We start from the raw sequence: 10,493 nt of genomic DNA on the forward strand, positions 1-10,493 counted from the left end.
TTTGGCATTTTATTGACTTCAGAGTTCAAACTTTATGACACTATAAATACATAACTTGAGTAACTGTAGGCGTGGAAAATACTTGTGTGTTAGTTAAAGGGTGCACCCGTGAAACTACGCCTCCCCATGATGCACACACGCACCTGAGCAAAGGACGCTTGCAGAGCAGGTGAGAGACGATTTACTTTTTCAAATGAATGTTTACAGACAATGTAAATTTTTCATCTGCATGATTTAGAAATGAAAGGTAAATACATGACTGCTTGTAAATTTGGACTTTTTCATAACCCTTTGGAAGGCACTCAGACTTTTCTCAGGGTTTATTTCACATATACAATGTACCTGCATTCATATACATATACAGAGATGGAATGTTTCGAAATATGTTTTCTACTTTGAGTATTTGCCAGTACATTTTTCTTCATGGCACACATTACTTTGTTGATTGATGGGCAGGAATAAGTCTTTAAAGCGTCCAATTTGACCTACGTTATGAAAAATGGTTCCATTTCCCTGTGTGGGATTTACCCGAACTGTTGTCCAGTCACCGGGGGAAAACTGGAGGTCACTTTGCAACCCATAATTGTGTCTTTTCTTTCCAAAAAGATTTGAGGGAACAGTTTTCTTTTCAATATCGCAACAATCACTTGAATTGCTCAGCCGTCCGATTGTGCAAGGTCCAAGGTTGACATTGTGGCAATGATTTATCAATGGATAACTACCAAGAATGCCCTCAAGGAGAAAGCTCAGAACGAGCACATTGAAAACCAGAACTCACACCAGCTTGAAAGGATTTTTTTGGATCTGTGTAGTTAATGATTTTAAGTCAGTACAAGTGCCTCAAATGAGAAGTGTGTGTGCGTGTGCACGCGCGCATGTGCGCGTGTTTTGAGTATTGTGGGTTTTGAGGTTGTTCTGTGGGTTATTAATTTTAACCCAACAACATTTAGACCCAACTCTTTGGGATTATTCATTTAACTCGAAATATTGGTTCAGTCCCTTTTAGACCCATATCATACCTGTCAACTCATATGGTTTAGCCATAGTTCATACGGATTTTGTGGTGAATCTTACGTATATGGCCGTATCGCACAAATCATACGGATTCTGAAAATTTCCGCCCCCCAAAGAATGGTACTAGTTCATTTCCAAAGTAAATATGAATGGATGCTGTAACTTTGAGCCGATGGGTCAGCATTTGGAGTTGGTGAAAAAAGTAACGCAGGAATACAACTCTGAACACAGTAATGCCACTAACTAGAATGATGATTAGACATTAACCAGACATTGTATTATGGAGATCTCCAATATATAATATCATTGAAAATTTCGTTTTTTTTTCTGCCGTTATTTTGACATATAAAATGCTTTGGTATGTTGTAAGGATTTTTTGCTCTTTATAAGGATTTTTTTTGGTAGTTTATACAGGTTGGCGCTCCAAAAAGTTGACAGGTATGCCATATTGAATCATTTTTTTATCTAGAATGTGAGCGTGTGTGTGTGCGTGTATGTATGTGTACGCGCGCATATACGTGTGCGCGCGCGTGTGTGTGGAGGAGTGAGGTCAAAAGAGTTTGTCACAAAGAACCCTTTAAAAGTTCTAATTGGCGATTTCAACCCGATGATTCTGCTGTTCGGACTGCAACAGGGAAGCCAATTGTCAGGAGGGAGAGATACTTTCTAAAGCGGCTCCTCTCAACAGGATACATTCCAAATAACAAGCCAGCAGCTTTTATTACCTTTATGCAAAGACCTTTGAAAGCACACCCAGCGTCATCATTTCACGTAAGGAACGCGGCTTGCGATCGCTTACAGCGAGCATACAGTTGAATGGAAAGTAACTGTAAAGTGTGGAGAGATCATCAGCTGTTGTAACAGCATGTATGCATTGTTTTTCTCCGCAGTTTGGACGACTCAACACGTAAACCCGCAAGGAAAATGCCGCCTCCTCAAGGTAAATCACACAATGGTGACTGATTGGGGAAAAATGCACATGAATGGGGGGGGGTAGGATAAGAGAGTACAATGGCACACAGCTTGACACACTTCTTGAACGTCTGCTGCTAAGGTTTGCAGGTAGGTTTGCTAAAGCCACGATATGATATATACCTGCACAATAGGGGTTGAACTGATTAGCCGACAAGTTGACTTTACAATTGCGCGTTGACGTTTAAAGCAAGGAATCGCTAATCGCGTTTTCTGTCATCTTGTTTTCTCATTGACCAATTAGTGAGGACGTGTCTCCCGCCGTCACAAGACGACAACGCTATGCGGAGTGGTGAAATGCATACCTGTCAACTTTTCGGAGCGCCAACCTGTATAAACTACCAAAAAAATCCTTATAACATCCCAAAGCATTTTATATGTCAAAATAATGGCAGAAAAAAACCCACGAAATTTTCAATGATATTTATTGTAGATCTCCATAATACAATGTCCGGTAACTTTCCAGTAAATCAGATTTACTGGAAAGTTACCGGAAATGAAAGCATTCGAGTAGACTAGCACCATTCTGGGCAAAAGCAAACGGAACTACCTGTTAGAGGGGGCGGGGGGGGGGGGGGGGGGGGTGGACATTTTCAGAATCCGTATGATTTGTGCGATACGGCCATATACGTAAGATTCACCACAAAATCCGTATGAACTATGGCTAAACCGTATGAGTTGAGAGGTATGGAAATGTCGCAGTATTTATACGTCTGTATCAGTCAGAGAGCCCCAAAATAAGCCGATTGTTACTGGCAAGAACGTTTAACTTTTCTTGTTTCGGCTTTTCCATTTTCAATTAGCGTTAAAATATTAATACCAGTGGGACCACGTGACTGATGGTCAACAAATGTGTCCTAACAAGAACTTTATTCATTTCGCATTTACGACACGGTTTTTGACACTGTGTACGACCTTTCAAGCAAGCGTAAACATTTGATGGAAAATGAAACCGGTACCATGATCGCTTACAAAATATTCAAGTCTCTCCTCTAATACAATAAAAGTCCAAACCACAAGTGAAATCAAAATGCTTCATTTTTTGGGGAATCTGGCTACGATGTCCGATCTTACAACATGCTATGCGGTGGATCACAATGGGAGGTCCACTTGTTGAAGAGAAACCTGTGCAGGGCTCCCACTAATTGCAACAAGTGCATGAAGTGTAACAGTGAGCTGCATTTTTGATGATGCGTTTGAGATTGTTTCTATGCCACCCAGACAACATATTTATCGGTACAGGTTTCAGCTCATAGTAATAGATGGTTGTTTCTTTATATCGTAATATACTCATGTACTGTAAAAGCTGAGATGTTGCTGGATAAACGATCTCACTCTTGTCTATTCAATGTCCTGCCCCACAGAAACTGACCCCGATGCAGACTTTGTTTATGGTAAGTAAGAGCCATTTGTGAACACGAGTAGCCGCCAAATTGTGACATTTTTACCGTGAACATAATTTTGTTGGTTTGAGGACCACTTGTGTAGATATTTACCTGGGCTGGTATGAAATCTGCTTGCTTTAGTCAGAATTATGCAAAAATGTACAATATATTCCACAACAACAGGTACAGTATATTTGTTTCTGTATCGTTGAGAACCAACCTTCAAATTTGTAAATTCTGGTTTTATGTCTTTAATTTCCCAGAAATTTCCACAGTAAATTCCCGTAATTTTGTAACCCTAGTGGTGACACTGTACTACTTGCTTTTGCAGACTACCACACACTACGTATCGCTGGCCTGACCTTTGCTGGAGTCATTGTGTTCCTTTCATTCATTTTGCTGACAGGTAAAGGAACACGAATTACCAAGGACATCACTAACGTCAAGCAGAATCCTTGAAATCTTTTCAGGAAAAAAAACAAACCCTTTGTTGAGCCATTAACGTCGCGTTGTCAAAGAGCTCAAGCCATTTGTAACTTCTTGTGGAACTGTGGGGGGAGGGGGGGCAGTGGTCGACTGGTTAGCGCGTTGACCTCAAAGTACAGAGGTGCAGGATTCGATCTCGGCTCCAGCCTTCGTGTGTGGAGTTTGCATGTTCTCCCCGGGCCTGCGCGGGTTTACTCCGGGTACTCCGATTTCCTCCCACATTCCAAAAACATGCATGGCAAGCTGGTTGAACACTCTAAATTGTCCCTAGGTGTGAGTGCGGATAGTTCTTCGTCTCTGTGTGCCCTGTGATTGGCTGGCAACCAGTTCAGGGTGTCCCACGCCTACTGGCCGAAGACGGCAACCCCCACCACCCTTGTGAGGATAAAGCAGATCGGAAAATGGATGGATGGATGGAACTGTGGCCTTGTTTATTTTAGTTAATGAAATAACTAAGGCTAGTTACAGAAAAACATTTTGTGTAAACAAGCTAAAAACAAAAAGTAACAAACTGCATTTTACGGAAGCCTGGAACTGCCAATGCAGAATACGATGTTTTGCCTGGGAAATACGTTTAAACCTACTTATAAGATGCATGCTACACATAAAGCATTTTTCCCCATAACGCCGCGGGCTATTGACACGTGCATGCACATGCGCTTAATTTTTGCTCTGGAAACATAATAAAACCATAAAATTATGAATAAACAATGTTTACTTTGGTATTATCTAGGGCCAAATGCTAAAAAAATATAGCTTTACTTATAAACATGAAACTAAAAGTAAATATTTTTGTAAAAACTACAAGTAATAAAAATGAACAAAGCTGCCCTGAAAACTAATTAAAACTAGCCTTAAAAGAAACTAACTTAAAAAGGGCAGCACATCGGCCTCGCAGGCATAAGGTTCTGTTTGGGTTGGGTGGGTTCTGGTTTTATCCTTCATTAGAAAAGCATCCATGTTCGGTTCATTGAACACTCGACAACTGAACTAGTTTCAGATCATCCATGACCCTATTGAGAAGTGGTGCTTATAGTAAAGTAAGGATGAATAGCTTATCAGCACCCTTAATGTTCATAACATTCGATAAATAACATGCTGAAGTGATTAACACTGCCAGAGATATTCATTTATTGTTTGTTTATTTCTTCCTTCCTGCAGGCAAAAAGTTCCGCCACTGTGTAAGCAAGTCAAAGGATCGGTAGGTTATATCACGCAAGCATTCTACAGAATAGCAATTTCTATAATTGTGAAGAAAAGAAGCTATGTGCTAGTCTTCATGAAATAAAATGCAAACGTTTTCATGTAGAATTAAAATGACAAAATAAAAACGGGAATTTCCTAAAATTACACATTCTCTTTGTTTAGTGATGATCGTCACGACACAACGATGTTGAACGAAATGGGGCAAACATGAAGAAGAGACGCCATGCGCCGCTGAGACGCTGACCGTCACGAGAGTGTCAAGATGATCAAATCTTTTTTTAAATACATAAAACAGGTTTATAACCTTTGAAGTGCTTTTCTTAATTTTCTTTTAACCCAACTACACTTAAACAGTACAAAAAAGTATGTATGCATGTATGTATGTATGTATGTATGTATGTATGTATATATCGATCAGGTTTCAAATTTGGGGTTCTAGCTTGTGTTAAAGTTTGTAGTTAAAGTTTCAAATCATGGTTTCAAGCCAAGGTTAACATTTCTACCAAGGATTAATTTTTTCAAATTAGGCTTTCAAGGCCAGTGCTTTGTTTGGGTTTTGGCCAACCCTGTATTTGAAATCTCTTAATGAAACAAAACATATTGCATAAAATACGAATTCCTTATTAAGAATTGTAAATTATACTGTAACATGTCCAGTAGTATTGAACAACTGCACCACAGTTGAGTTTCGAGGTTTAATTTTCGAGCTTCCTGTGTGTGGGAAACAAACAACCCCCCCCCCCCCCCCGAACTGAGTAGTAACAATACTGAACACAAGAGGGCGTCCAAAGACCAGCGTACAAACGGAAGTGGCTTCAGGTTCTTTGGTGCTGTGCAACATAACAGGTGCGTCTACATTTTTTTAATTATTACCCCGCGCCCCCCAATAATGCTTAAATTGGGGTTTAAATGTACACCCGCCACTTGATTATACGGGTATTCATTTCATTTTGGACGGTTTGTTCATATGCTAGTAACCAGAATATTTTGCGTGCTTATCGTGGAGACGAGTTTTCATTTATTTGCAATTATGTTCATGAATTGGCTCCAACTTTTCTTAGTACCCCAATAGATCGTATATTGTTTCTAGGGGTTCCTTGGTTTTCGACAGCGTAAATCAAAAATCGTACCCACTGCAAGTCAGACGTCGTACTCAAAACACTTTGACGCCGTGCAAACAAACTAGTGACGTACGGTGAAGCTCGTGACAGATGAGACACTGACTCCATTGAAGTGGTTCGAAAAACATATATCCAAAATTGAAGATTAGCCTGTGTTTCAATTTAATTCATTTAAAACCTACTCAAAACACTTTGACGCTGTGCAAATAAAGCAGTGACGTATGGTGAAGCTTGTGACAGATGAGACACTGACTCCACTGAAGTTGTTCGAAAAACATATATCCAAAATGGAAGATTAGCCTGTGTTTCAATTTAATTTATTTAAAACCTTTGTTTTCGAAGTTTTTAACTATGCTTCAATCAATTCCACACGGTTCAACAATGTGAAAGCAAGAAAAAAGGAAAATAAATGTTAATTTCAGGCCAAGTTAATTGTGGTAATAATAGTTTTTTGTGTGCTTACCATTATATTTAACATGACAGGGAGTCTCTGCCTCTTCTGGCCTGAACGCATGTCCCTGAAATAAAAAAAGTGCTGGTGGTAACTGAGTGTGCCTTTTTGTATTGCCGTAGTATCCCAGTTGATACAAAAAATGAACAGCACATAGGTAACTGATTGCCATGCGATGTCATATTCTTACTCCACTGTGCAAAGTTGCCAACTACTTCATTGTACGCAATTCATAACCTCAAAAATGTCACACACTGTAAATGTTTATATGAAAGGCCATGAGTGTTAAACAAAAAAAAGTTTCAAAAATTCCCCTGCCATATGACCACCAAGAGTGGACGCCTGCATACTTGCGAATTGGAACCTGTGCATTCACATATTCATGGAGTTTTTAATAATAGTTTTGGAAATTTAAAAAAAATTGTTTATCTTTCTGGAGGAGCGAAACCCTGTTTTTTGTTGTTGTTGTTGTTTTTTTGTGGAAAATGCTTATTAGTGGTTTAACCAATCCTATCGTCAGCTAATAGTGGGGGGTCCACTGTGTTGCCCTTTGTGGACCTGTGCTCCATTATTATGTGGAATAAAATGAAAATACTGAATGCGAAGAACTAACATTTTGCCTTTCCATTTACCAGTTGGTTCCCTGAGGCTTCATCGGATGATCAGCTGCTTTCCATCCGGGCTTCAAGTGAGGTAAGCATGAAAAGCCATTTAGTGTTGATAACATCGCTCGGCAAACACAAACACAAGCACGCGCGCACACACACATGCTACTGGACAGGTATGAGAGCGCTGAAGGCCGAGTCTTCCCAGAGCCATTTAGACTGGCAGCTGAACTGACAACACAGACAAACAATATCAGAGCGAGGGAAGGGAAACAAAAACCTTCAGGCCTTCTGCTGGAAAGCAAAAACATGTAAGGACAATCCTCCCTGAACAACTGAATTTTATTTGTGGTTAATCAGAGACACTTTGTTTTGTGACAGCCACATCCCCATTTGTAAGAGTGTGCTTACCCTTCTGCAACCACATTGTCTCAGCTGTTTATTTTTAATTCCCCTTTTCGAAAAGATTGGTTTTCTATTGCGATGAAAAGGTTATAGGTCACAGTAACGGTTTAAAAAGTTTAGATTTTCTCTCAAAAAAATGTTGACATTTCGACAGGTTGTGTTGACATTTTTAGATCCTCTCCTTTCCTCTCTCCACACTCGCACACACGCGCGCGGACACACACGCGCGCGGACACACACACACACACACACACACACACAAACTAGCACGAAAAATACAAAATTATATGCCAGAATAGCTGTTGGCTGATAATATTTTGAAATCATTGGGTACTGATGTTGTTTGTGCAGTAAACACATTCCCCCAAAATGTTACTATTGGGTTGATAACTGAGTTGCCTTCATCATTGTAGCTTGGTAACAATAACTCAACTTTTCCAGTTGTCGTTGTGGTGTTGTGTGTGCCCTTGAGTATGTGTGTATGCTGGAGGTCAGCCGGTAAGGCGTGTCAAAGCGTGGGAAAGCGATAAGATCTGAGAAGTGCGGCTGAGGATAGCAGCTTTGCCCTCAGCCAAAATTCACGTCGTCTTCCCTCCACACCTGCCTGCTCTTCCTCTTGCTGTCCCTCCATGTCTCTCACTCTTTTTGCCACGCTAACAGGCCTGAATGATTATGATGTCGGTTTCAAAATTGACGATCGGCTTTGGTTTGGCTGTCCACATGGATGACATGGCATGAACAGAAAATCATATATATATATGTATGTACGGTGTATGTATGTGTGTGTGTATATATATATACTGTGTGTGTGTGTGTGTATGTGTCTCCCACCCAATGTGAAGCATTTTTTCCTCCCACAAATTGTAGCCCCTGCAATATGAGAACTGCATTCTATTACACTTCAATGTGGATTTGAATTTGATGATAGTTTAGCCCTTCAAACCTTGAATTTTATTTCATTTAAAGTTCGGTGGCTTTTACAGCATATACTGTACACACTTTTCCTACTCTAGCTATATTTATTTTATTCTGCCTGAGTCTTAAATATGCACTTATTCGCGAGCTTCACTTTATTACTGTGCCTTTTTCCTTGAAGGTGCAGGAGAAAATGTTTTTGCGTGTCACTCAGGGGCGAGAGCAACGCCTCCGCACTGGCAGCCATCTTGCAAGCGATGGTATTGCCCCGGCATGTTGTTTTTGTCTGTCTTCTCTCTGTGCGGGGCTTCTCTCTTTCTCCGATTGATGTCTTTCCCTTTTACATTTTTTTCTTCCCCCAAATTCCTTCCCCTCTCCCGCAGCTCTCATCAGGCAAGGCTGCTTGGCCACCCCCCTTTTATTTTTTCCCTCTTTATGCACCCCATCTCATTTGAATGAATTAACACGCCTTCCTGTGTGCATGAAGAACCCCCTTTTCTGTGTGACATGCTTACGCCACAAGCGTCACACATGCTGGCTTCAAGCTTCGCCCTCGCCGCCCGTTAATGCGCTGCAGCAAAGTGTGTGCCATTCATATTTGCCTAATGCGGAGCCTCATTCAAAGGCGGTGCCATGCAGGTTTGGCCATAAGAGGCTTTTTGCAGCTCATTGCTTCCCTCTCGACACAAACATTGGCTTAGTGGATTTCTAACATGGCGCATTGACACATTTTAAAGCGTCACATGGCCGTCATACGCCTGTCGTTCCCAACCATACGATGACCTTGTAAGGTGTCACGCAAGCACCCCGTGTGCCCCTTTTCCCCAATTCTGACCTTGTTGAGGTGTCTGTGGGCGATGTGTGCATTGATCCTGTCAACATTAGCGCTAATATGATCCTAGCGTGTTGTCGGGGCCTGAGGGGAAGCGCTGATTGTCTGAACATTAACATCCACATTAACTTGTCTCATCACGCTCGTGTCTTACCAACCTTGCCCTCCTCAAACAACATTTTCCCCCTCCGCTCTTCTTCTATCTGCATCCCTATCTCTAGGCAACTGGTGATGGCGCCACTGATGGAGATGAGTCACTTTTTCTTTTTGGGTGTAAACCCATTCTGGGCACCGACACTCCTCATTGACACTTACTGGAGCTGCTTGCCTTTTGCCAGGCCTTATGTCAGGCCCTATGATGATCACTGTCTGACAGAGAGGATACAACCTGCTTGGTGCTGTCAGGCCCGCTAACATCAGCCTTTTGACCAGCATGCTGCCTCTCGCAGCTCTGGCAGCACACACTCTGCCTTCCTGCAGGGCGCAGCTGAGGGCGTTGTCAATGAGCGAGGGAAGGAAAGCGCATGATACTCTCGACAGGTGGCTCTCGAATTCGTAAACAAGCGCGTCCGCCTCGCTCACCTCAAACATGGAGGCGTTTCCTATTTTCAAAGGAGAGCACTTTTCTCCAGTAGCTTGGAGAAGGGAGAATTTTTTGAAGCTTTATTTGAAATGGTTTGATTCAGGAGGATGTACTTGGCAAAAAAAAAACAACTTGTATTGTCATATACAGAGGTGGGAGAAAGTTGCATACACTGGAGAAAATGGTGTTGTGAGCTTATTTAATTTTATTTTGTCAAGTGGCTTCACAGAATAGCATCATCTCGATTTTGATGCATTTTTTTAAAAAGTTGATGTACAGTCTAATTTACCTGGAGCCAAGTGATGTTATTGCATGCAACCATTCGATAAAATAACATTAAGTAAATTCAACACATGATTTTTTTTCAGTATATGTGCATGTAACATGTTAGTCTTCATCATGAAGTTTCAAGCAAATCCCAAGTCAGGCTTGTCACATACTGAGCGACATAGCCGAAGGCTACTGAACTGTCATATCGTCATAATGGCGAAAAAAAAATAGTCAGCAATTCACACCTC

General features: G+C 41.2%; 1 long non-coding RNA gene across 1 annotated transcript; it reads left to right on the top strand.

The window, feature by feature from the left end:
• The first annotated feature begins 178 nt into the window (after nt 1-178).
• LOC147197338 (uncharacterized) lies at nt 179-1,917 on the top strand. Its single transcript, XR_015102559.1, has 3 exons — nt 179-1,452; nt 1,649-1,785; nt 1,905-1,917. It is a non-coding gene; the product is annotated as an uncharacterized LOC147197338 (long non-coding RNA).
• The last annotated feature ends 8,576 nt before the right edge of the window (nt 1,918-10,493 follow it).

The sequence above is a fragment of the Hippocampus guttulatus genome, chromosome 12, assembly GCF_054856545.1.
Source record: "Hippocampus guttulatus isolate MCC_2025c chromosome 12, RoL_Hgut_1.0, whole genome shotgun sequence".
NCBI classification, from domain to species: domain Eukaryota; kingdom Metazoa; phylum Chordata; class Actinopteri; order Syngnathiformes; family Syngnathidae; genus Hippocampus; species Hippocampus guttulatus.